Raw genomic sequence first — 26,408 nt, 5'->3', positions numbered from 1 at the left:
AGCCCTCTCCAACTGGGTTGCCCGTGGGACATCTACAGTTTAGCCTTTGCTGGGCTCTGAGCCTCCCCTGGAAGCTAGCTCTCTCTCTCTCTCTCTCTCTCTCTCTCTCTCTCTCTCTCTCTCTCTCTCTCTCTCCTTCCCAGATGCCTGTTCCAGTCCCTGTTCCTCTCAGGTTCTGGACCATGCTCCTCAATGTCTTTATCTCAAGGCCCCTCCCAGTGCTTCTGGGGAGGCTCCTCTGCGCTGCGCTGCTCTGCTCTCCCAGTTACACTCTTGGTCAGAAAGCCTGGCCCAACCTGCCTGCGGAGGATGCCGGGCACCATGGAGCCAGCACCAGAGCTAATGGTTTGGCTTTCCTGAGTGCCCAGACCTCCTCGAGAGACCTTTCTGGGATTAAAGAGACTTCCTAGAGCATCACACTGGAACAGAGCAGCCCGAGTACCAATATGGCCGCACTGGCCCTCTTGCTATCCCACGAGCCTGAGGCATGAACCCCAGAGCCCCATGCCAGCCCCTGTTGGAGATGGAGAACGGAAAGGAAGGGTGGGAGGGAAAAGGAAGAAATCGGATTTCTATGTTTGCCTGGGACCTGGCTTAAGGAAGAGTACCTGGGCACAAGGACAGTGCCCATAGCTTTGCCTGACCCGCACTGGCCACCTGGGACCACGCAAGCCATACCGGACGGAATGTCCCCCATCCCTCAGCCCACCCAGCCTATGACCACTAGCAAGGGAGTGGGCTTTGTCCTCGGAGCTGTCAGGAAAGCCCAGCCACACGCTCCTCCCCTCCAGAGCCCACCCCACCCGTGCCCTCAGCAGCTGGCTCCTTGGCACTGGCACCCGGATCCCTTTGACAGCATTTGGCTGCAGTCCCACTGATCCGCACACAGGCACCGAGGTGCCAAGCCTGGCTGTGGGTAAGGATGAGGGCTCTGGGAGAACTGAGAGAGTGCAGTGCCGGACGCTCCGGAACCCCCAGCATAGCCCCAGCCCACCCTAACCTACCTGCAAAAGGAAACAGAGCTATCCCTTCACGGCCAGGGGACCTAGCGTAATCAGTGTAGAGAGGACCATCCCTGGGAGGACGGACATCGGCGGAGATGACGCAGCCATGAGACCACCATGGGTCGCGGCTGCCGCATTCACAGTTCCAGATGGCCCACCCAGGCCAACCCACCCCACATCGTTAGAATATCAGCGAGGCACACATAGGCAAGCAGCAGGCGCCAAGACATATGAAGGGGCCCAGAGGTTACACAGAGATGTTCTGGACACTAGACAGACAGACTCCCTCAGATCTGGCCCTCGGAAAGCTTTCTTGGCATGGCACCCGCGTACCCACATCCGACTCCGCCCCCACAGGTACCTCAGCACAGACACCAGGTGCCTATACTTAAGGGAGCCCCACCCCATCCTTACCTGTTCCATGCTGGCCTTGGCTACATCCCAGGCTGTCCTCTGCGGCAGCGCTGCCAACTGTCTTCTGCCTCCTAACATGGGCTGCCAGAGATCTGCTGTGGGTTTTGTTCTTAGGGTCTGGCCTCACGCAGCCGCTGGCGCTTGAGATGGCAAACGTCCATCTTTCTCCACAACCGTCCCTCACCTCTGCAGCCTTCTTGTGCCTCCTGTGTCCCTACAGTGCCCGCTCTGAGGGAGTTGGCACCGACAGACAGAACCCAGCCCGCCTCTGCAGCTGAGAAAAGCCATGCTTCTTCTTCTTCTTTTTTTTTTTTTGTATTTTAAACACACACACACACACACACACACACTCACAAACACATGCCAAGCCCCCACCCCCAACAACACGTTTCCCTTCTGTCAGGAACAGACCCAGCCAAGAAAGCCCCTCGCAGGCAGGGGCAGAGCGGAGGGGCTTCGCATAGCTGGTGTAAACCCAGCCCCATGGTTCTGTCCTTCCTGGCCCCAATGCGCTGCCTCTTACGTAAACCACCAGGAAGGAATCAAAAGGAAACGCAAATCCATGTCACATTTTGGAGCCTCCTGATTGGATACACCTTATAACCGGCTTGGTCTTTCCAAGCATGCTCCGGTCTCAGCTGTCCTGAACCCTGCCTAGCTGATGGTCTCCGTCATTGTGTTTTACACCGCCGGACACCCCAACTGGCCCGTGCTTGGTGACCTCGTCCACCCCTGGTGCCCATTCCTGGTAGGATATTGATTTTTGAAACCAATTCTGGAGACCATGCTGAGGACTCTGACGTGGCCTGCTTGCTGGGCAAGCGGGTCTAGCAGCTACAGGACAGAGGTTGATAGATATTTTGGGCGCACCTTCAGGTCCTGAGCTAAGTAAGTCTGGGGAGACCAGGTGAGGTCCCCAAAGCGCACGAGAGTCAAGACCGGCCCGAGGTTGAGGGTTGAAGATGGGAAAAGAGGAATGTGGTTAGACTCCAGCTGACTGCCCCAGGGCAGCGAGGCCTTCTCCTGGAGCCACTTGCCTTCGCGGTGATATTTCTTCTCTGGTTTGAAACACACCCAAAATGAAGATCAGGAACCATCCCCTCCTGGTTCATACCCACACCCCAAGTCTAAGTCTGGCAAAGGTGCTCTAATTCTATATCCCTGCAAGCCCCCCCAAGCCTCCCAGCCTTCTGGAGTCCTCTCTGTCCTGTGACAGCAGTGTAGTCAAGACCTGCCTTCCATAGCTATGGATGTCCTGGGATATTGGAGATTGGTACCTACTTGCTGACTCTTAGCACACACCGTTGGGCTGGTGGACCATCTTGTCCTGTTAGGACAAGAGCTTCCCAGAGCTATTTTAGGTACAAACACACACACACACACACACACACACACACACACACACGAATGAATGAATGAATGAATGAATGTGAATGTAATTGTAAAGTCTTAGTGTACAACATCGTGTCTGTGGAGACGGAGGTGAGGAAGGAGAGAAACACAAGGAGAGAACCTGGGTGGGAAACGTGTCTGTTCTCTGCATCTTCTTCCAAATTGTCTGCAAGTTTGGGATTATGTCAACCTGATCAGAAGTAAATGTTCACTCCCCTATAGGATGGCAGTGGACAAGGTCCCAGGGCCTGACGCAGGCCTGTCATCGCAACTACTCAGGAAACTAAGGCAGGAGGATAGAGATTAAGACTAGCTTAGACTACAAAGTGAGTTTAAATCCAGCCTAGGGAAACTCTTGAGACTATCTATCTATCTATCTCTTATTTATTTGGGGGGGGTTGATTTTTTTTTCAAGACAGGGTTTCTCTGTATAGGCCTGGCTGTCCTGGAACTCACTCTGTAGACCAGGATGGCCTTGAAGTCAGAAATCCGATTGCCTCTGCCTCCCAAGTGCTGGGATTACAGGCGTGTGCCACCACCACCTGGCTTTTTTTTTTTTTTCCTTTCGAGACAGGGTTTATCTGTGTAGCCCTGGCTGTCCTGGAACTCACTCTGTAAAACAGGCTGGCCTCGAATTCAGAGACCTGCCTGCCTCTGCCTCCCAAGTGCTGGGATTAGAAGCATACACCACCACTGCCCGGAGAGGCCCTCTCTCAAAATGAAAAACTGAAAAAGAGATTTTTCTGGTTAGGTTTTTGTTTGTTTGTCTTGTCAACCTGACACAAAGCTAGGGTCCCATGGGAAGAAGAAAACCTCAGCTGAGGAAATACTTCCATCAGATTGACCTGTAGGGAAGTCTGTGGAGCAATTTTTTGATTGATTGATGTGGAAGGGTCCAGGCCACTGTAGGTGGGGCCACCCCTTGGCAGGTGGTCCTGGGTTGTACAAGAATGCAGACTGTGCAAGCCATGAGGAGCAAGTCACTAAGCAGTGTTCCTCCCGCCTTCTGCGTCTGTCCTTGCCTTGAGTCCCTGCCCTGGCTTCCTTCATACTGGATTACAAATTAATCTGAGATAGAGCTTTTCTCCCCAAGTTGCTTTCAGTACTGGTGTTTATCACATGAACAGAAGGCAAACCAAGAAAGGACTTTCTTTTTCTGTGTTCACGGAGTCCTGGTCCCAGCTCACCTGTGCATGCATGCATGGAGTCCTGGATCCATCTCCCCTGTGTATGCATGCATGGAGTCCTGATCCCAGCTCCCCTGTGCATGCATGCCTGCATTGAGTCCTGGTCCCAGCTCCCCTGTGCATGCATGCCTGCATGGAGTCCTGGTCCCAGTTCCCCTGTGCATGCCTGCATGGAGTCCTGGTCCCAGCTCCCCTGTGCATGCATGCATGGAGTCCTGGTCCCAGCTCCCCTGTTCATGCATGCCTGCATGGAGTCCTGGTCCCAGCTCCCCTGTGCATGCATACATGGAGTCCTGATCCCAGCTCCCCTGTTCATGCATGCCTGCATGGAGTCCTGGTCCCAGCTCCCCTGTGCATGCATGCATGGAGTCCTGGGTCCAGCTCCCCTGTGTATGCATGCATGGAGTCCTGGTCCCAGCTCCCCTGTGCATGCATGCATGCATGGAGTCCTGGTCCCAGCTCCCCTGTGCATGCATGCCTGCATGGAGTCCTGGTCCCAGCTCCCCTGTGCATGCATGCCTGCATGGAGTCCTGGTCCCAGCTCCCCTGTGCATGCATGCATGGAGTCCTGGTCCCAGCTCCCCTGTGCATGCATGCATGGAGTCCTGGGTCCAGCTCCCCTGTGTATGCATGCATGGAGTCCTGGTCCCAGCTCCCCTGTGCATGCATGCATGGAGTCCTGGGTCCAGCTCCCCTGTGTATGCATGCATGGAGTCCTGGTTCCAGCTTCCATACAACAAAGGGAAGAGGGGGAGAAAGAGATGGAGGAGGTGGAGGAGAAGGAGGGGTGGGAAAATGTTTCCCATAAAATTCCATTTCTAGTATCCATTTCCTGCTGTGGCTACGTTTCTTCAGGGTGGGCTCTCTGGGGTCCTTTCTGGAAATATGATGGCTTTGGTTTTGATGCCCGGTTCCCCCATCTTTGTAAATAATCTTGGAGATCAGTTCTCTTTGATTATTATGAAGAATTTAAATATCAAATTTCCTGAACCTGGTGTGTGTGCATTTTGGAGTATCTTCTAAAGGAACATTTCCATTTCTTTTTTTGTTTTTTGGCTTGTTTGCATTTTATACTACTTTAGGCGACTTTTTGTTTCTTATATTCCCTACAAATATGTGTGCATTTCAACAATCCCTAGAAGCCATTGGAGGGCGCTTGGGCACATGTCCTCATGATTTGGAAAGTCCTCAAGCTAGTGTCACTTCCCCTGTTTCCTGTCCCTGGGTCCCTGTCACTCTAAGGAGAAGTGCTGGCCTAGTTCACAGCCGGCTGCCACTTCACTGAGGCATCTCTCAACATCTCTGTCAAGACTTTCTACCCTGCTTGATTTGTCCTGCCTTACCTTTATTTGTCACCTTTACTTCGGGTTTAGATACCCCCCCCTGCATGTGTACCCTCCCCCAGGTGACAGACACTGTGTGGCCGACAATCTTTAGCAGTTTGTATAAGACAAAAGTCTAGGTGCCTGCGTATTCTTTTTAAATAGTGTGTAATTAAAGTATTTGTTTCCTGCTAAGTGGTGCTGGCACACACCTTTAACCCCAGCACTCAAGAGGCAGAGGCAGGCAGATCACTGTGAGCTGGAGGCCAGCCTGGTCTACAGAGTGAGTTCCAGGACAGCCAGGGCTACACAGAGAAGCCCTGTCTCGAAAAACCAAAACATAAAAAAAAAAATAAAAATAAAAAGTATGTGCTTTTTTTTTTATTAAAATAATCAAGCAAATTGTGTTTTTCTTCCAAAGTTGGGATGTGGCAGGCTACTAACCATTGATCTTAGCGTGCTGGGGTTTGAGAAGGCGGCCTGGTTGATTCAGGCACGTCTGGTCATTCAGGTTTAGTTTCCTAGGACACAAGCCCTCTACCGCTCTTACTGGGCAAGTCCTGGGCAAACCAGGCTTGGTCATGCCACTCTGCTTTGGGGAATTTTCCAAAACTTCCAAAGCACCTAAAACATGAGCCGTTGTAGGACTTGCTACAAGGGAATTTGAAAAGAAGGGTGTTTCCTGAAGGGACGGTGCAGAGGTTAAATTTGGATCTACTTGTTTAACTTAATTAACAATAGTTCTCAGTTCCTCTAAAAAATTTCTTTTTGCTAATTTGATTAGTCAAAGTTTGAGAGGACCATGTAAACTTTAGTAGTCACCTCCAATCTTGAGATAATTGATTTTGTCCACGTTTTTTCGAAGACATTTGCTTTATTTGTATATTTCAGTGCAAAGGCTGTTCACTGAGGAGATTGCTACTGTAACACTGATGAGCTTCTGCAGACAGGAAGAGGCAGCAGAGGACCGCCATGGTCATGCCCTGCTCACACACTCCACAACCCAGAGAAGGCGAGTGGATTGCCCCAGAGCACAGAATACCAAGTCTCAACCGAGACGAGATGGGCTGTCTGCATATTGCACACCCACTGGGGAGGTTGAATTTATCACCTGCAGAGCCCTCCAGAGGAAGTCTCCAATCCCAGGTCCACTCACTGGGACACTCTGTCAAGCATTCTGGAAACTCTGAACCCCAGTACCCCTCAAACTCTTCCAGAAATTTCAAATGGACGGAACAATTTCTGAGACATTTTTGTGAACTTAGCACCATCCTGAAGCTAAGACGATTCCAAACAGCCGCAGGTACACTGTGATACACTGTAATCCATGTCAGAGCCAACACACCTGTAGGAGACGCCTTGGCAGCTCAAGGGGTAGCGAGCCTGGTGTATGGAATGGAAAAGAGCCACCGCGATGGTGCCTCAGACCAGGGGGAAGGCAAGGACTGACGCCCGACTGACACCTGACACCTGAGGTTGTCCTGACCTCCACACACCTGCCACAGTGCAGACACTCATGCATTACACACTTGCACGCAGAGAGGGGGAAGGGGAGGGGAAGGAAGGGAGGGAGGGAGGGAGAGAGAGAGAGAGAGAGAGAGAGAGAGAGAGAGAGAGAGAGAGAGAGAAGGAAGGGTACACTTGTGCCACTGTGCACATGTAGAAATCAGAGGACAGGTTTGGGAGTCAAAATTTTTTTCCCCACAGTGGGTTCCAGGGATTCACCTCAGAAAGTCAGACTTGCATAATAAGCACTTTTTTTTTTAAACCTCTGAACCACCTCATGAGCCCAGGGATACACATTTTAAATATGTGCATTGTGTTACATGTCAATCACAGCTCAACTACGCTATCAAAAATTGATGCCCCCCCCAAAAAAAACAGGACAACAAAGTGGTGTCAATCAGGGTATGGTGACACACACCTCTAACCCCAGCACCCAAGAGACAGGCAGGTGGATCTTTGTGCCAGTGGCTGGGCAAGTGAGTCTGAAGTCATGATAGAATGCAAAACAGAATCTATGGCTGTGGAAATGGCTGCGGGAGCTGAGGAGCAGAGGGCCAGCTGCTGTCCCAGGCGGCTGCTGTCCCTGAAGGGTCAGAGCGGAACCTAAGCCATAGCCCAGGACAACTTGTGCTGGATTAATCAGTTTGTTTAAATGCCACATGTAAAGCATTGCATTAAACACATCAATTTATTTAAACAATAAATTTGGAAGTAGCAGAGAAATATCTTCGGGGCTTGGGTAGATAAATCATTGAAGTCTCATATCAAGCTGCACTGTCTCCTGGGGCAAGGGGACAGACAGCCTTGGCTGTGTAGCAGCTCAGAGATGAAGCCAGCTGTGGTAGGCCATCACCACCCCATGCACATGCACACCACCATACCACTCCCATAGCACATGCATGCACACCACACACACACACACACACTCACACACACATGCATGTGTGCATGCAGATGTGCACGCACCATGCACAAGCTCACCACACGCATGTAGACATACATGCATGCAGACACACACACATACACATGCACACACACACACACACATACCTCAAGCCTTCCCAGAGCTGCCCTGGAGACCTGTGTCTGAAGGTTGTACCTCAGAGTTGTTCACGGCTCTCCTCAGAGATGTGAAGAAAGATACCCCCATGAACACAGTTTGAACACAAAGGAAGATGGAGAGCCGGTGTGTGTGTGTGTGTGTGTGTGTGTGTGTGTGTGTGTGTGTGTGTGATGAGCTACTGGGGCGGACATGCATGTGACACTCTTGACTCCTGTTTCCTTCTGTGCTGTTAAACAGATTTAACAGGATCGTCTGTGCTTCTTTAAACATTATAGGTGCGCAGACCCTGCTTCTGAAACCCATGGTGATGCTGACGAGGAGTGGCTACTGTGTGCACATCAGATCTGCAATCAGATCTTCAGAGCCAAGCCAAACCCCACCCAGCCATGTGGTCCCCTGTCCGCACTCCAGCGCAGCAGGGAAGCTCTGGACAGCTTCCAGAGCCTGTTGGGACACTCCCTCCTAGCTGGCATTCTGGGATATTCTCTGATGTGTGTCTCCATTCAAGATCCCTCACCTCTGTCATCTATCTCTACCCAAAGACGTTGGACGAACATCAGCATGCCTGTGCAGACGCGGCAGTCTGTAGCTCTGAGCATGCCTGCTTGGTAACACCAAGAATGTCCTTCCCTCTAGGCCTGGTGTGGTCACTGACCCCCTGGTGCCTCACGGTTGGTGTTTTACCCTATAAGAAAGTACAGGCGAATCTTAGAATGTTTAAGAGGTGAAGAAATACTCAGCGGGGCGGTGGTGGCGCACGCCTGTAATCCCAGCACTCTGGGAAGCAGAGGCAGGCGGATTTCTGAGTTCGAGGCCAGCCTGGTCCACAGAGTGAGTTCCAGGACAGCCAGGGCTACGCAGAGAAACCCTGTCTCGAAAAAAAAAAAAAAATCCAAAAAACAACAAAAAAACCCAAACAAACAAACAAACAAAAAGAAACACTCTATTATTTTAAAACCAGGAAGTAAAACGCGTCCCTGACGCAGCCCCTCTAGAGAAGCCCCGACTTCCGTGGCCCATGACCAAGATTTTGACCTTTAGCATCCAGCACCTCCTTGAGCACGGGGCTCGAGATGGCCGCGGCTCCTGACTGCTGCTTCACATCACCAGAGCCGTGGGGATGCAGGGCTGCGAGAGGCAGGGCAGTGGAGGGCTTCAGTGAAGGCCCAGGGCTCCAGAAGGCAGGAAAGCAGGAAGTCCGGGGGACAGCAGACAGCCCATCAAAGGCAGGCTGGTCTGCTGTGTCAGAGTGAAGGTGTGAGCTTGGTGGGTGGTGGGGAGGGGTCACCTAAGGGTGTTCACATGGTCTGAAGGCTGCGAGATTTCCCCATCAAAACAGAGGGTCTCTTGCTCTTCCTGGGCATTTCTGAAGACATCTAAAGTCGCCTCTGGCTTTTCTCTCAAGCTCTAGAGACAGTTTCCCTCAGGTGACAGAGCCCCAGGCATGTTCCTGTCTCTGTGGACCAGCCCGCTGGACATCAAAGGGACTGAGCATGTCCCAGCTCTGGTGTCTCTCTCTTCTCCCCACTGTTCCTGTTCAGAGCAGCCCCCGCCCCTAGAATATGCTGACCTGGATTCTGAGGTCACATCCTACCTTTCCCAAGTACCATACTCCCAGCCATGTGTCAGTGCAGGCCACGCCTGCTGGCGCACAGGTGGGAGTGGGCTGGAGGCATGAGTGCTGCCCGCTTGGTGACCACGCACACAGCTGGGAGCAGGCGTCCTCTGGCTCGAGCTCTTCATCACAGCAGCAGGCCAGGCCTCGCAGGTTTCCACACCAGAGGGCACTCTTTGGAAAGATAATGTCAGCCTCGGAATCCTGTTTGGAGGCTCTGGGAAAACCATAGAAGACCAGAGGAGTGGCTGAAAGGCAAACCAAAGTAGACAGGACCATGGTTCCAGGTGTGACCCAGCCAGGCCAGGCTGAGAAAAGACACCCAGGGGGACCCAGAGACAGGGCTTGGGGACAGTGATTGAGTTTCATAAGAGCTGTACTTTTGTCCTGCAGTCCCTACTCACCCATCTTGCATCATGTGACTACAGATGTGGCATGAGAGATACAAGTCGCCCAGGTCCAGTCTACAGGAATGGGCTCATCCATCAGTCCTGAGTTGACCCACATGCCACTGGTCCCATGGGGGAGTGGGGCACAGGACTGTCCCTGAGCTTGGCCCAGACTAAGATCTGGGTCTTGGGCCTATGCTAAGCCTCAGAGTCCTGGCCACTTTCCGGCTCTTCCCTTGTCCCACATCCTGTAGTCTGCAGAGCTCAGGCCTGTCTACTCCGCCTCTGTCATCCATGCACAAGGCACCTCGCCTCATTTACAGGTTCTGTTGACCTGGGCAAGAGCCATCAGCGGAGCATCACACTCACACTCACACTCACACTCACACTCACACTCAAGATGGCTACCTGGTACAGCTGCCCTGGGCAGCTTGTGTTCTCTCAGGCTCAGTCCTCTCGCCTGCCAGTAAGAACAGTTACAGGTTCCTGTTCCTGTCCCCAAACAGGCAGTCCTGCCCTCTCAGCTGCTGCTTCTTCCTCTCCCCAGAAGCAAGCTGCCAGGCCATGTGGACACTCGTGGAGAAAACACTGTGGGGTCTGCCATTCCGGCTTCCTCAACAACACAAATCTGCTGTGAGCAAAACCCAATGCTATGATACTTCCTCAGGGACAACCTCTCCGGTGCTGCCTCAGATTCTGCCAAGCTTGACCTGAAGCCAGCCTCACTGCCAGAAGCTTTCCTGTGGCCTGTTCTGGAAGCACCTAAGGCTTCAAGTAGAAGGAAAACCAGAACCACAACCTGCTAGAGGCTCTACCTCTGCCAGACCACCTCTGGCTCTGCTTCTAGAAGTATCTGCCTCTCCTTTCACCCCCATGAATAGGACAGCCTGTTCTTTCTAGCACCAGATAAGGGTGTCACAGAGCTAGGACTGCTATAGAATTTTCATGGCTCCAAATCATAGTCCCCATAGGCAGGCCAGAAGCCAGTGAGCTGGCTATTTGTCTTCCTCTGAAGGGTTAAGACCTCTGGGTTGTAGCTGTAGCCAGATGCATGATGACAGAGGTGCTGTCCCCAGCAAGGCCACAGTGCAGGCCCCATCCAGGCCACAGTGCAGCCCTAGCCAGCCCATGCTGCAGGCCCCAGCAGGGCCACAGTGCAGGCCCCAGCAGGGCCACAGTGCAGGCCCCAGCAGGGCCACAGTGCAGGCCCCAGCCAGGCCACAGTGCAGGCCCCAGCAGGGCCACAGTGCAGGCCCCAGCCAGCCCATGCTGCAGGTCCCAGCCGGGCCGGACTTTTTTCAGGCCTCAGGTCTCAGGCTTCAAGTTCCCAGAGGGTTACCACAACTCTTCCAGAACAGAAGCATTCATTGTGTGGGTGTCGGAATGTTCCACCGCCGTGCCGGGTGCTAGGTGCCACCCGCCCAGGGGACTGGGAAGTGAAATTGCTCAGTCTTAGTTGGGTGTGGCAGGCAGGGGGTGGGGGCGGGGGTATTTGAGTTCACCCGGAAGATTATCAAGGGAAGTAAGGAGGCCAGTCTATTTTCTTTTGAAATTTTTTGAGACAATATCTTGCTCAAACGCATGATTCTCTTGCCTGGAATAACACATAAACATCACCACACCCTAGAAATCATTAGAGGTCAAATTGTAGTACTAGCTCACGGGCTTCTCAACCGAGAGGGGCGCTGTGCCAGCCTGAGTTTCATGACACCCTCCTCATCTTGAGGTTGGTCTTTTTTGAGACTCCATCTGAGGTGGACACTGAGGGTCAGTGGAAGAGAGGGAGAAACGGCATCTTGAACACGTTGGAAGCTGGCTTGTTTGAGAACCCCCACTCCCTGCCCTTTATAACGACACACCTAGGTGTCTGTCCCAGCCCACTATGGTGACAAACAGAGCTGTCTTCCCTTGAGCTGAAGAAAGTTTTGTTTAAATATTTATTTTATGTGTGTGCACTCTAGTGTACATGTGGCAACCAGAGAACGGTTTGCAGAAATTGTCTTTCTCTCTCGTTCCATTCTGTGAGTCCTAGGGAGCCAATTCTGGTCATCAAACTTGATGGCAAGTACCCACTGAGCCAAACAAGAAGCAATTTTCTGTGCAGTGGCCACTCAGATGGGCAACAGGCACGCTGAGCATGGCCCTGCCTTTCTGCACTGGCTTCTGAACCATGGTGACTGGCCTGGGCCTGTTCCAATATCCTTGTCTTCAGGACCCTGTGAGCACTTGCCCAGCTCTGAATGGAGAGGTGGTTGCAATTATCAACCCACTCCAGGTCAGAAGCCAGAAGCAGAGACAGGGACAGCTACAGCATCAGAGCTATGTAGAAATGGAAGTGTAGCCCCCAGCTAGAAATCTTGCAGTGCTGAGACAGCTATTCCAGAGCCCACCAGGGTCTCAACCCTACACGGACCCGCTGTAGGGTACACAGCACCCCAGCCCAATCTCTGGTCAGCCTCCTCTTACTGCTGGTGACTGCTGGTGACAGAGGATGAAAATGAAAGCCACCTGTCTCAGTAACTTGGCTGTCCCTGTGACAGAACACCACGACCAAGTGTGACTTAGGGAGAAAGGAGTTTGTCTTGGGTGTTGGTTCTAGAGGGATAAGGGCCCATTGTGGTGGGGAAGCAGCAGACCTTTGTGGAGAGAGCAGGAAGCTGAAAGATCACATCTTTTGCCACAAGCAGGAAGGAGAGAGAGAGAGAGAGAGAGAGAGAGAGAACGAACCAGAAGTGGGGCACAGCTTTGGACCTCAGGGCCTACCCCTGGCCCTGAGTAGAGTATTTCCTTCAGCAAGACTGCAGCTTCTAGACCTCCCTCAAACAGCTCTACCCACTGGGAACCAAGAGTCCAAATGCCTGCACCTATAAAGGACATTTTTTAAAATAATTATTCAATGTATGTGAGTACACCGTGGCTGTCTTCAGACATACCAGAAGAGGTCATCGGATCCCATTGTAGATGGTTGTGAGCCACCATGTGGTTGCTGGGATTTGAACTCAGGACCTCCGGAAGAGCAGTCATTGTTCTTAACTGCTGAGCCATCTCTCTCGCCCTATAAAGGACATTTGACACAATGATGATCACCAGAAGCTGACACCAAAGTCATCGACCTGCATTACACCTGCAGTGGCCACTGGGATTTTGGCAGATGTGGCTGTGTGCTGACAGAGCTTTCCCTGTTGAATAGGTGACAGCTGGCATTTGGCCCTTAGCCTGAAGCCACTGACCTTGAACAAGAGCACTAAGGTTCAGAATCACCTATCTAAGGTCTCAAGGTTTTGAAATAGCCAAGCAGGCTGACCAATCTCATTCTAGGACCCCACCCAGAGCACCTTTGAGTGGCCACTGAGCCCCTCAACTCTGAGGGGATCAGCGGGCAGAGAGTCACATAGAGCTGGTGAGGGTCTAATGTGCGTCCCTTTGCTCAAAATAGGCTTGAAGTGGTGGTTCTGTGACCTGTCCCAGCATGCACTGGGGTAGCCATCCTCTAACCAGTCCCCAAGAACTTGAGCGGTTCTGATAACAGACTTGGAATACTCAAGTATTGGACTTCTATGAAAGACAGATTTGAGGAGGAGGAAAAGGAGGAAGAGGAGGACTTAAAGGCATATGTATATGCTAAAACATGTAAACCATCCCATCCCATATATCAACATAAGGAAAACTGATCCCAAGAGTAGCTGGACCCAGAATCCAGGCCTCCCTGAAACTGAAATCCTAGCACAGGCTCCTGGAAGGCATCTTCCACTGGCCACTTACATGTACTTCAGGAAAGCCCCTTGGGCCTTGAGTGTGACAGTGAAACTGACAACAGCAGTGTCCTGGGCCACCCACCTAAGCTCCTGACACACGTACATCGGTGCTTATTATACTGAGGATTTGAAAACCAGAAAACGCTTTTGGGGTCCACCACATCAAGGAGGGGAAGTTGGAGAGGCTGGCCTCCAGGCCTGAAGCTGTCCTGTTCCGCCTCTGTAGACAGGAGCAGGTACAGCGGAGGAAGGGCGCTGGGTAAGGCGGGGAAGGGGTTGGGAGTGTGGTAGGACAGTGAACAGAGAGCTTGTATCCCGCCCAAGTAAGGTCAGACTTAAAAATATACTCATGATGTTGACCGAATGCGACACCTCCGTGGCTGGCTTCCAGATCTGCCATTTAGATGCAATGGTGTCAATGCTGCCACCATCAGGGGCTCTTTCCGGAACACGCGGAGCTCAAGGCTGCCTGAGTTATCAACACCATCAGCAAATATTTGCAGAGCAGCATAGACACCTGTTCCTAAACAGACGCACAGCTGCAGAGGTCTGACCTGCCCCGCTGTGGGTTGCTGTTAGGTTCCAAGAAAGCTGGGGTGGGGGGAAAACTCTCTAGGTCTCAGTTTCTCCATCTGTCAAATGGGAGGCATGGTGTGAGAGTAAATACAGGCTGACTTCAGAGGGACTCCTCCTTCAGTGAGTGGGATTCCCCCCCCCCCCATTCTCTAGGTGCTTTTTATAATTTTATTTGCTTTGTTGTTTTGTTTTGAAAGTGTCCTAGACTCTACCAGATGAAACCAGTTGAGGGCAGAGGAGACAAAGATGTCCTGGAGCGGACCAGGTCCTGCTGCTGATGCACTGTACTTGCTAAATCCCAGGACTGCAGGTGCGCGCTGGGTGCCCTTTGTGGATGCTTCCACGCACAGACACGTATGCCTTTGTCCCCAGGGCCACAAGGCCAGACACCCTGCTGGCAGCGCTCTATCCCTGGTAGGGCTCCATTTGGCCGGGGGGCTGACAGACCTGCTGCAGGGAGCCTGGGCTCTGGGAACTCCCACCAGCCCTGCCCCATGGCTATGACTCGTTTGCACAGCGCGCTCCCTGGAGCTGCCAGGCCTGGACTGAACCTCTGGCCCTGCCTCAGGCTCCTTGCTCGGTATTAGAGAAATTGCCCTTCCCCTGGGGGAAGGCTTGGCTTCAACAGGCCCTTAAGTCCTTGTCAGCTCTCTCACTCATCCAGGCTCGGTCTAGAGGACAGTATGGGGTCCCTTTAAGGACCCTGAGGTTATCTGGGGGATCTAAGGGACTAACTGCTTTTATTCTCTCAAAATCCATACATGGCACAGCCCCTGCTGTGACACTATTAACCGTGGGGCTTTGGCAAAGGAGGAACAGAACCCCTCTGGCGAGGAGGAGTTGATGTCTATCAGATTGGCCTGTGGGCATGTCTTGGGGCATTTTCTTGATTAATAACTGTCGTTGGAGGGGCCAGCCCGTCACCATCCTCGCCTCGTGGGCCCAGCGAGCTAGTCAGCAGCAGCAGCGCTCCTCCATGCTCTCTGCTTCAGTTTCTGCCTCCAGGTTCGTCTTGTCTTGAGCTGTCTGTCTCTACAACGTGGAGGTGTAAGGGAAGCCAACCCTTTCCCCTCCTATGTCCTTTTGGTCATAGTCTTTGTCACAGCAACAGGGAACAAAGCAGGACACCCATAGTCGGGCACGGTGTGAGAAGTTCGAGTGGGGGGAGTTTTGCGTGGCTCCCATAGCTCAGCGTTGGCAGCGATCGGGAGGACAGTGAATGGTGACAGTTTGCCCGTCCCCTCTGGTCTAGGGTTGATGCCACGGAGGATATATGTGGACTTATCTAGCTGTCATTCCTCGGCCATATTTCCTGCAGTCTTTTCTTCTTCCTATCCCTCCTCCCCAAGGCATGTCCTCCTGGGCCCGAGCTTTGAGTTTGTGAGGCAAAGGCACCAGGTCTGGCAGGCTACCCCCACTGTCAACTGCGGGCTTCCCATAGACACTGGCTCCTGTCCGAGGGCAGTTGGGTCTTGGAAGGCGCACTGTGTAGGAAGGACCCGGAAGTGCAGGAAGAGAGACTGAGGCACAGAGGGGCTCAACAGAATGCACAGAGGGCACACTTGGGCACACTCGGGCCAGGGCCTTCTGCACTACACACTGGCCCAAGCCTGCTCTGGAATGCCGGGATCCATAAGTTCAGGTGCCCAGAGACCCGGGGCCCAGCACTGAGGGAGCATCATCAGACTGAGTCCTACCTTTCCTCTGTGCCAAGCAGACCAAAAGCCTGGTCTCTCCTGAAGGCCCCTGTACTAACTTCCTGGCCACCTACAGTAGGGTGTCCCAAGCTGCTGGACCCTCCCCCCAACATCTCCCCCGCATATTTTTAAACATTTGCTACTTCTTCTTTTTAAAAATTTATTATTATTATTATTATTATTATTATTATTATTATTATTATTATATTATTATATGTGTAAGTACACTCTAGCTGTCTTCAGACACCAGAAGAGGGTGTCAGCTCTCGTTACCGATGGTTGTGAACCACCATGTGGTTGCTGGGATTTGAACTCAGGACCTCTGGAAGAGCATTCGGTGCTCTTAACCACTGAGCCATCTCCCCAGCCCTGCTATATCTTCTTTTTAAAACTTTGCTTTCTCCACCCCTATGGTCTGGTACTTCTTCCTATTATAGCAGCCCAGTGACTTTACCTGGGTGTCAGCCTCAGGGACCTGGGTTTGTCAGGCCACTCTCAGGAGCCAGTCTCCTCTAGGGGTGAGTTCCAGCCCTCTTGATTCCTGACTTTCCCCAGAAGGTTCCAAAGGCCTAGTCCCTTTCACAGGGTCCTGTGTCCCTCCTCAGTCCCTTCTCACTCCATCTAAGTCTCAGTCCTTCCTCCCTCCCACACAGCTGGGGAATGGAAAACGAAGGAACACCCATCTCCTCAGAAGGAGCACCCATTCCTCAGAAGGAACACCCATCCCCTCAGAAGGAGCATCATCTCCTCAGAAGGAGCACCCATTCCTCAGAAGGAGCACCCATCCCCTCAGAAGGAGCACCCATCCCCTCAGAAGGAGCACCCATCTCCTCAGAAGTACCCAGCTCCTCAGAAGGAGCACCCATCTCCTCAGAAGAAGTACTCATCTCCTCTCCTCAGAAGGAGCACCATCTCTTCAGAAGGAGCACCCATCCCCTCAGAAGGAACAGCTATCTCCTCAGAAGGAACACCTATCTCCTCAGAAGGAGCATCCATCTCCTTATCCCAGCACATGAAATTCAGGTCAGGTCAGATGCTCAGCATGGATAGGCCTCATCCCTGGGGCTCTCTGCAGAGTCAGGGATGCTCAGGAGGCCAGAAAAAGCAATTCAGATAGAAGAGCACCTGGGAAATTTGATGACTGTAAACCTCTAAGCTATGTCACAGCTTCTTCCTTAGGTCTGCTTAGAGCTCCCGTTGAGGCCTCAGCATTCGCACTGGCATCCGGTCCCCTCAGCTCAGGCAGAGCCTCACTGTACTTAAGGTTACCATCCGCGTGTCAGGGGCCGCACGAAGCCTGGCCCTCATTTCTGGACTCTCTCAGCTTCGGGGGCCTTTAGATCGATCCTCCTCTCTCTGGAGGTCAGTTCTAGAGCTTGGGGACCCCTGGACCTCAGCTCGTGGCACTGACAGTATGACATCTGCGCCAGCTTGGCTCCCGCGACAGGAAGACTGCTCAGATGGCGTAGGTGGTGCCTGCTGCCTGGCACTGGTGATGAGAAGCACATGGGCTGTGATGAGATTGGGGGGCTGGGGCTGCTGACTGAAGGCAGAGGAGGGGCGCAGCGAGAGGGATGACAGGTGGGAAGCGGATGGAGGATCTGGAAACAAATCAAATTTTCAGTCGCCAGGAAATATATCCCCAGCCACAGGTAGTCTGCAGACGAGAGTTGCTGCCTCCCAACTGGCACCTCGAGGGGCAGGCAGGCAGGGGCGCCTCTCGCAGCTGCTTCACCAAGCTGGCAGCTGTGCTGCTGGGCCATGTGGAAGGAGCCAGTCCTGGGAGTGCCCACGCCAAGCTGGTGCCAGCCGCAGGGAAACTACATGTGCGGCTCTTGGACATCTCTGCCCTGTGAGGCCTGGCATTCGTGGCTTCATGGGAAGGAGTTCTGGCAGGATTGGGGTCTCGAGATATCCCTGCCAGGGTCTCCAATCCCATGACAGTCCCACACAGCACCCGCCCTGTGGGCCAGCCTTGTTTATTCACACTTCAGAATAGCCTAGCCATGGGCTCGCTACAAATGCCCTGTGCATTCTAGTGGAGGAAACGTAGAGTCAGGCCCTCTGTGGGATTCTGGAACTTTGAGGACATGCCCAGAACCTTCTCCAAGGCCAGACAACAGGGCTGTGGAGAGGAAGCTAGTTGACGTGCGCAGAGGGGGTGTGGAGATGAAGTGTAGACACGGACAGAGAGGACTGTGAGGGAGGTGTTTTACACGGACAGAGGGGCCATGCAGATAAGGTATGGGCTTGGACTGAGGGGCCAGAGGATGAGTTGGGGACATGGACAGAGGGCCTGTGTGGGCTAACCTTGGATATAGCCAGAGCCGCTCTGTGGGAGAGCTGTGGACCAGAAGCGGATGAGGTGAGAGCAAGCAATGGGTCATGGTTTGTACTTCTGACTGGTTTTAAATCCGGGCCCCGGTTGGTCAGTCAGTTTGCTGAGTAGCTCATAGAATGTGAGGAAATATCTACTGGCTTATTTAAAACAAAGTAAACAGAGAGGCCAGGCAGACAGGGGAGATAGGGAAAGGGCCGGCAGTGCCCCATGCAGGAGCTTCTGACCTTTGGGTATGCCAGCTTCCAGGGTGCTCAGTTGCTCACAGGCTCCCTCCCCTCCTCCCCCCTTTCCTCCCCTCCATTCCCCTCCCATCCCCTCCTCCCTCCCCTCCCCTCCCCTCCTCCCTTCCTTCCCCTCCCCTCCTGTCCTCTTCTCTCCTCTCCTCTCAGGCTTTCAAGCAGACATCACAGTCTGAGCATGCCAGTGTGTGCCCATGTGTAGAGGTGTAGCTGGGCAGAGGGCATGAGGGGCGCAGGCTAATGCCTGTGGACAGGTGGGGCTACTCAGCCAGGCCTGTCTAGCCAGATACTTCTTGGGGATTTGAGCTTCTGTGACCTGCTTGGGGAAGAGAAATTGTTTGTAACCTTTCATTGCTATGACCTGTCGATGATGTGGCTATGAGTAAGGAGTCACAGGGAAACCCAAAACAGACATTTTCTCGGAGTCCCCTGGATTAGCCCAGTTTTTTAAGAGTCACAGACTGTATGAGTCTCTATATAGTAAAGGAATGTGTTGATGACTTACAGTCTGTAGCCCAGCTCCCAACAATGGTCAGCAGCAGCTGTGGATGGAAGTCCAAGATCTAGCAGTTGCTCAGTCCCACAGGGCAAGCAGGCGAAGAAGAGAGAGTGTGTGTGAATATTCCTTCTTCCAATGTCCTTAGGTAGGTCTCCAGCAGAGGGCTTGGTGTCAGCGGTGGACCACAGGCATCTGACCATGAAGAATGAATGCTACTACGGTGTCCTCTGCTCAGCCTCCGGCTATAGCCTCGAGATGGTTCTGAGCTCTCCAGCAGACCTGATTACTTCCACTTAATTACTCATCTCTGTAATTCTAGAACATTCCTCTGCCCCCCCCCCCCCGGCCAAACTTATAGCCTCTCTTCAGGGGCACCCTCCCGGCAGCCTCAGTTGAGCATCTTGGTTTCCATTCCGCTCGACCCAGAGACCTTCTGCTTGCCGTCCCTTTGCCAAACACGATGGTCCTCCTGAGGCACCAGGACCCTAGACTGCTGGCCTTCTGGGAACCAGCGCAACCATCATTTTTCACAGACAACCTTTTTTTTTTTTTTCCGAAGTCTGTTCTTGAACCAGATCATCTGCGCCCTTACTGCTCTCTGACATAAAATTATACAGATGGTCTGGGACAGAACAGTGAGAATGCTGCCTGTGTTCCGTGTCCTCCTGGCACTGTGTCCTCCCTGGGATTCTTTATTTGACTGTTGTAACACACACTGGGAATGGCCTTCTCTCCTATAGAGAAGAACTGAGGAGCCGAGAGTCTGAGACGCTCACCCACCTGCCCACGTCCCCTCCCTGATAGAAGGCAGGCCTTCCTCCTCTGCTGATATGTTCACCTTACCGCAGAACTTCTCGGACTATGGGGTTAAGGATGTGGCTCAGTCGGTCAAGGTCTTACCCACCCTGCAGGAAGCCCTCATTTCAATCCCCAGAACCCATAAACTATGTGTGGCAGCACATGAGAGACATCCCAGGCCTGGAGCAAAAGAGGCAGAAGGAGCAGGAGTCCAGGGTCACCCTTACCTTCAGATACATAATGAGTTTGAGGCCAGCCTGGAAGATATTAGACCACGTCTCAAAAAACTTTATGAGTGAAAGATAGTAAATGTGATCCTACACAATCCTGAGCATGAAGAATCCAATAGAGGGATCTGAAGACAAATCTCAGCAGTTAAGATTGCTGCCTGCTCTTCTAGAGGACACAGTTCAATTCCTAGTACCTACATACACAACTGTCTGTGGCTCCTGTTCCAGGGGATCTGACACACTCACACAGACATACATGCAGTCAAATCACCAGTGGACATAAAATGACACAAATAAATAATTTTTAAAAACACAGAAGAACACAATCAGGTCTCCCACAAAGTTGTACGTGGCTTTCAGTCTCCACAGGTACTGTGGGATTTGCTGGCCAGCACAGTCTTCATGGGATTGTATACAGAAACCTCTGTCCTCTTCAGGCAGAGCCTTGACAGGCTGTCCCTGAGTCCTCACTCTGTGGAAGCTGGTTCTCTGGAGACAGGATCAATCAAGGAAGCAACCAGCAGGCTAGGGTGCCTTCCATAACCTCCCTGGGTGTTAGGATTCTGTCTAAGCTCCACCCCACAGTTACCTGGCAACAGCCAGGTAGGTCTGGCCTGCTATAAAGGGGGTGCTTGCCCCTCCTCTCTCTCTGATCCTCTTGTTCTCTTTTGCCCTCTTGGGCCCTTCCCTTCCCCCCTCTCTCTACATGGTCATAGCCGGCCTCTACCTCTCTCTCCTTCTCTCTGCCTTTCTCTGCCTCTACTACCCCCTTAACTCCCCTCCCCATGCCCTGAATAAACTCTATTCTATGCTATACCGTCATGTGTCCCTCAGGGGGAAGGGATGCCTCGGCATGGGTCCGCTGAGGCACCGTCCCTTCCCCCACACCCAATGGAACATATTCTTACACCGATTTCTCTTTTTATGATCACAATACTGGGAATGCGCATAACCTTTCCGTCAGTGTCTAGCTAGAGATTCAGGTCAGCCCTGTTCCATGTAGGCTGGACCAACCTGGACACAGAAAGCAGATCAGAGACTGTCCTGATCTCTTTTCTTAGTCACCAGGTACAAGGTGGCTTCAGTGTCCTCAGGGCTGGGCCTCACCGGGACACCAGTGCAGGCTCCTACAGAACAGGCTGCCTGTGGAAGGTAATGTGTTCACAGCTTGCGGAAGTTCCCCTCTTGAGCAAACTCCCGCCAGCCAGATCTGGGCTACGCTTCAGTCAAGTGAGAAGGTGTGACCCAGGCGCCCCCAGCAGCTGGTGCTCATTAAGCTAGAGGTGCAAAGGGCTTGGGGGAGGGGCTAAGTCCCCCTTCCAAGATGCTGCAGTGAGGAGATCCCCCACACACACACACTCAGAAAGGGCAGGTGTGCGCATGTGGGGCGGCAGCAGGTGCCTGGAGGATGCAGTCATGTGATGGGGGCAGGGAAAAGTCTGGTGTCTGGTGTGTGAGATGTGGCATAGAAAGTGCAGAGTCATCTCGACCACCCGAACCCAAGGTGGAAAAAGAGGCTGCGTCTTGACTTGAAACCGTCACGTGGCATGGCTCAGCCATCTCCTCGAGGGAAGGCAGGAGCTGGCTTCCTGCCCAAGGCTGCAGGTGCTGCTGCGTGGTGTGGCTACTTCCACTTATCCCACAGCTGTTGACAGGCACCTGTCCTGGACCACAGTGATGAAGGAGGACAGAGTAATGAAAGGTCACGCGTGCCCGCGGTGGGCAGTGCTCTGGCAGCCTGTGCTCACAGCCTCCCTCTGAGAGGGACAACTGCTATACTCCACCCTTGCCACTGTGCCGGGCCCTCGTGGCCTTGTCTCTGCCGGCTCTTTTTAATTTCTCCTGTGAATTCCCTTGTTCTGTTGTTTCCACTTTCCCTTCCCAAAACCTCAAATCCTGCCTGCCAGACTTCCCAGCGGGCCCGGCCAATCTCTTCCGTCCACCTCGGCTGTTTGTCCAGATACCCCCCTGTTCCCAGCCCCTCGTGGAGGATTCTGCTTAGCCACCACTCTTCCTAGCCCTCAGGTCTTAGGGAAACTCTCTGTTGAGCATCTTGGTCCTGTGAGGCCTCTTTACCTCAGCTGAGGACAGTAATGGAGGCTGTGTTGGCGTTCTCCTCACGTGGCTATCCCTGCTCTCCGCTGGGATAGTTTTTCCTGGCTGTGTTTGTCTGCATCTCTCATGTTAGTGACATAACCCCAAATGTCTGGTCATTCCTGACGACTTGTGCTATGGTCATGGAAATGCCAATCAGAAGCTCAGGGGGTGGGTGAGACTGGACCCTGTGGGCCTCTTGTTAGTGTGTGTGTGTGTGTGTGTGTGTGTGTGAAGAAGCAGGATCTCCCATGGACCTTGAGTTACAGGCAGTTGTGAACTGCTTGGCATGAGTGCTTGGAATCAAATTCAGATCCTCTGAGAGAGAAGCACATGCTCTAACCACTGAACTATCTCTCCAGTCCGTCTCTACTGTTGTTGGTTTTGTGGTTTTGTTTGTGTTTGTTTGTTGTTTTTGAGACAATCTTATGTATCTCAAACTGGCTTCAAACTCTCTATGTAGTCAGATAGCCCTAAATTTCTATTCCATTTGCCTCCACATTCCAAATACTGTGATTACAGGTATGCAATACCATGTCTGGTTTAGGCAGTGCTGGGAATCCAACCCTGGGAGGTTTTGCTAACAACTGGGCACTCCAAACCCAAATCTAGACTCTTGCTGAGTCCTGAGGTCCAGGGGTCCCAGAAGTTGACTCGATTCCTATCCAGGCCACATCTAGGCCTACGCTTTGGAAGTAGACATTCCAAGCCCAGAAGTCCTAGGCCTGTGGTGTGAATCCCAATGTTAGACATTGTGATTTATGCTGATACTTTGTCTCATCCTCTTTATGCTCTGACTTGCCCCAAAAGGGAAAAGGAAACAAAAAGTTTGTTAGAAACAGTAGTTGAGCAGTGGTGGTACATGCCTTTAATCTCAGTACATGTGAGGCAGAGGCAGGCGTATTTCTGAGTTCGAGGCCAGCCTGGTCTACAAGAGTGAGTTCCAGGACAGCCAGGGCTACACAGAGAAACCCTGCCTTAAAAAAAAGAAAGAAAGAAAGAAAGAAAGAAAGAAAGAAAGAAAGAAAGAAAGAAAGAAGAAAAGAAAGAAGAAACAGGGGCAGTGGCGGCACACACCTTTAATCCCAGTGCTTGGGAGGCAGAGGCAGGCAGATTTCTGAGTTCTAGGCCAGCCTGGACTACAGGACAGCCAAGGCTACACAGGTAAACCCTATCTTGAAAAACCAAATCAAACCAAACCACACCCTTACTAGGGTGTCTACCATCCTTACCTAAATCAGTTCCCCCACCATTCAGTCTGTCTCAATGTTTATGCTTAAAACTATATTAAAGCTATGTCTTAATAACTCCATATGTGCTTTTTAATGAATTGTCCTGAGACCCCAAGTCAAGGATCCCCATTCACCTACATTGAGGTCTGTGATGTTCCTGGGCTGGTGCAGGTAGTGGAGTTTTGTCTCTAGCTTAGCTGCCACCAACAAAGGGACCTTAGTGTCTAGCTTGCAAAGTTACCTTTACTGTACAGAAAGCGTTTAATATCCTACCCTAAAGCTGGCTGTGGAGGCACAGATTTGTAAATCCCTATACTCAGGAGGCTGAGGCAGTGGGGTTACCAGGAGTTTAATGCCAGCCTGTGCTACAAAATGAGACCTTGCCTCCATCCTGCCACACTTCCTGGTCTGTGTTGCAGATCTAAAAAATCACCTGGTGTGTTTAGCATGCAGACTCCCAGCTGCAAGTCGAGGAGCCCCTCTTCAGGGACCAAGGGAGCCCACTTACATTCTGTTTCGGAGAAGATGGTGGCCACAGTTGTATGGTCCCTTTGGCCACGGGAGCCATCGTGACTATTAAAATGATCATTGAGGACTGAGGATACAGCTCTGAGTTGTGGCAGTGCTTGTCTGGCATGTGTGAAGCCCCAGGTTTCAAATGTGGTGAAGGAAGCCCATAATTAGTCATCGTTAGCTACATTGTGAGTTCAAGCCGGCTTGGGCTACATGAGACCCTGTCTCAATAACAACGACAGCTAAATCGGACCCAATGCAAGCAACCCACAGTACTTGTTCTACCAGGACAACAGATTCAGAGGTCTGGTATCAGCTGTCAGGTACCTAAAGGTCACTCACTCTCTGACAGTCCTCCTTAAGACTTGCGACCAGAGCAGTAAGCGAATGAGCAGGAACGCTCGACTCCGGAACCCATTGCCCAGACTCTGCATCCGGGGAACGTATTAGATCGACGGACACTTTTCGCCTGCGGACATTTTTAGGTGTAGGACTCATTCCAGCCCGATCCTCCTACCTGGCCGACCTCTCCCTCCGGTGCTCCACCCACAGTGACCCTCCCTCCCTCCCTCCCCGCCTGACCCGGGTGAGCGCGTAGCAGAGAACGAGAAAGGGGGTGTCGAGGTGAGCTGGAGCTGGCCAGGGCGCCATGGGAACTGTTGGGCAGGTGTCTGTCTAGCGCGAGAGAAACTTCTGGGCGATGAACTCAGGTCACCTGAAGCCCTCCCGTATTTGTTTGCGCCGAGCACCACGTGGGGCGCAAGCTGCCCGGGTACTGGCTCGGAAGGGTGGATGGGTCCCGAGAGCAGACTCTGGCGGCCGGGACGGGGCCAGTGTGCTTGCAAGGAAGGGCTGCTGGGTTTGGAAGTGGGTCTGGGGATTTTTCTGAAAGAGAAGCGTGTTGATTCTCATCCTGGATGGGGACTTGCCTGTGGCTGACCTCTAAGAACTGTGAGAGCCTCCAGGTACTGCTGTAGGAACACATCTAAGCCGTGGGCAGCCCAGCGAGGGAGTCCTAAAATCGGAAACGCGCTAAGTGTTCTCAAAGCCACCGTGATTATGGTGAAACAGGTGTCCCTGCTGCCCTGTCCTGAGACAGATGTAAACGTACCTTTCTTGATTGCTTTTTTTTTTTTTAATCTAGGGACTGGGTCTCACGTATTCAAACTGTCCTTGAACCTTTGACCCTTTCGCCCTCAGCATGCCCATTTAGGTGGTGCTGAGGAATAAGGACTTTCTGCATGCCAGGCAGCCACTTAGCAGTACACCCCAGGCACCAGATGTGTGTTGTTGTTGTTGTTTTTCTTTAATAGTAGTTTATAATCTAGAATGGATGCAGGTTTCAATATGCTACTTTGCCTTGTAGTTTTGACAGTTCCCGAACCACAGGTATCATGTGGCATTCTCTGGCAGCCCTGAACATGAAGTGGGTCAGGGGACCATGTGCAGCTACATGCCCTGAAGAGCTAGTTCTGGTTGGTTGAGCTGTGAATCAGCTCAACACTGACAGATGTTTAAGTGTTTGGGCCAGGCTCATGCCAGAAGACCAAAGCGGCTTTGGAGGCCTGCACTGGTCCCTTTCCCGTATATGGGAGGGTAAGACAGTGCCTCAGAGGGGACATGGTAGAACTTACAAGAATTGAAGGTGGCGCAGCAGTGCCACCCTAGCATGAGTACAGCTGTCAGGAATCAGTTTGCTTTTTCCCTCTGTCACCCTCCCAGACCTATCACCCCAGGGTCAGTGTGTCCTCCTCATGGGGGCCCACTGTACCTTCTGGTGTGGGTGTCTCCTCACAGAATGAGGGCCCCCTCACGGGGCCTGTAACTGAGCCTGTTCCACAAGGAGCCTGTCTTGATACTTCCTGGTGCCCCGTGTCTGTCCATGGCTACCAACCTTCAGGGCTCAGGACTCTACCCCAGAGGTCCTGCAGCTGCACCAACTCTGCCTGCTCTAAATCTTGTGACCACCCTACTGGGTTGCTTATGCCTGGTTAACCATGTCGACTCAGCCCCACCACCTCATGGGGTACAGAGGTGTCAAAAGGAGGCCACCAGATAGATTGGTGGAGGTCGGCACTCTGTTGCACATGTGTATTTGAGTGTCTGTGATCATATTTGTGATCTACTTACGCTTTTTCAGAGGACCATTGGCTAGTGTCCGTTTATGCCATCACCACTTGTGTGAGCATACTCTATGCACAACTTTGTGTCCCTACGGTGGTAGTGTTAATGTAACAAGCGGGGAAGATTTGCAGGTATTTGTGCTACTGCTAAGAGGGCTTCTTATGATTCAAGCTCTTGTCCTCCCTAGGACTAGAGGCCTGTCTCAGGAGGGTTCCCACGTGCCGTAGTCTCTCTGGGCAAGTCTTCATCAGGAGCCTGGTCTTCAGGGTTCCTGTGCACGGCTTCCTGATGCTGATAAGTCCCCACAGCTGGGTGGTGGGCAGCAGGTGGTACCCCCATGTGCTCTGCTCTCCAGGTGCTTTGGAAGGAGAGTTGGGCCATTTTGGAGGCTGTACTGCAGCATTATGTTAGATGCTCC

The 26,408-nt window shown here is 52.4% G+C and overlaps 1 protein-coding gene and 1 long non-coding RNA gene across 5 annotated transcripts in view; one reads left to right on the top strand and one right to left on the bottom strand.

Annotated features, from left to right (window-relative positions):
• Positions 1–8,764: 8,764 nt before the first annotated feature.
• On the bottom strand, positions 8,765–11,283 carry LOC127671987 (uncharacterized). The gene is made up of 2 exons (XR_007974814.1): positions 10,301–11,283; positions 8,765–9,751 (listed from the first exon to the last, which is right to left on the bottom strand). It is a non-coding gene; the product is annotated as an uncharacterized LOC127671987 (long non-coding RNA).
• Positions 11,284–24,337: 13,054 nt separating this feature from the next.
• Acsf3 (acyl-CoA synthetase family member 3) overlaps positions 24,338–26,408 on the top strand; it is a 40,051-nt gene continuing 37,980 nt past the window's right edge. Inside the window, exon 1 of one of the 4 annotated variants that reach the window (XM_052166581.1) lies at positions 24,338–24,490. The gene's annotated coding sequence lies outside the window, so the exon portion shown is untranslated. The remainder of the gene's footprint in view (positions 24,491–26,408) is intronic. The other 3 variants (XM_052166580.1, XM_052166578.1, XM_052166582.1) reach the window with 3 other exon arrangements.

This window comes from Apodemus sylvaticus, chromosome 21, assembly GCF_947179515.1.
Source record: "Apodemus sylvaticus chromosome 21, mApoSyl1.1, whole genome shotgun sequence".
NCBI classification, from domain to species: domain Eukaryota; kingdom Metazoa; phylum Chordata; class Mammalia; order Rodentia; family Muridae; genus Apodemus; species Apodemus sylvaticus.
This window is presented reverse-complemented; position numbering and strand designations above follow the sequence as displayed.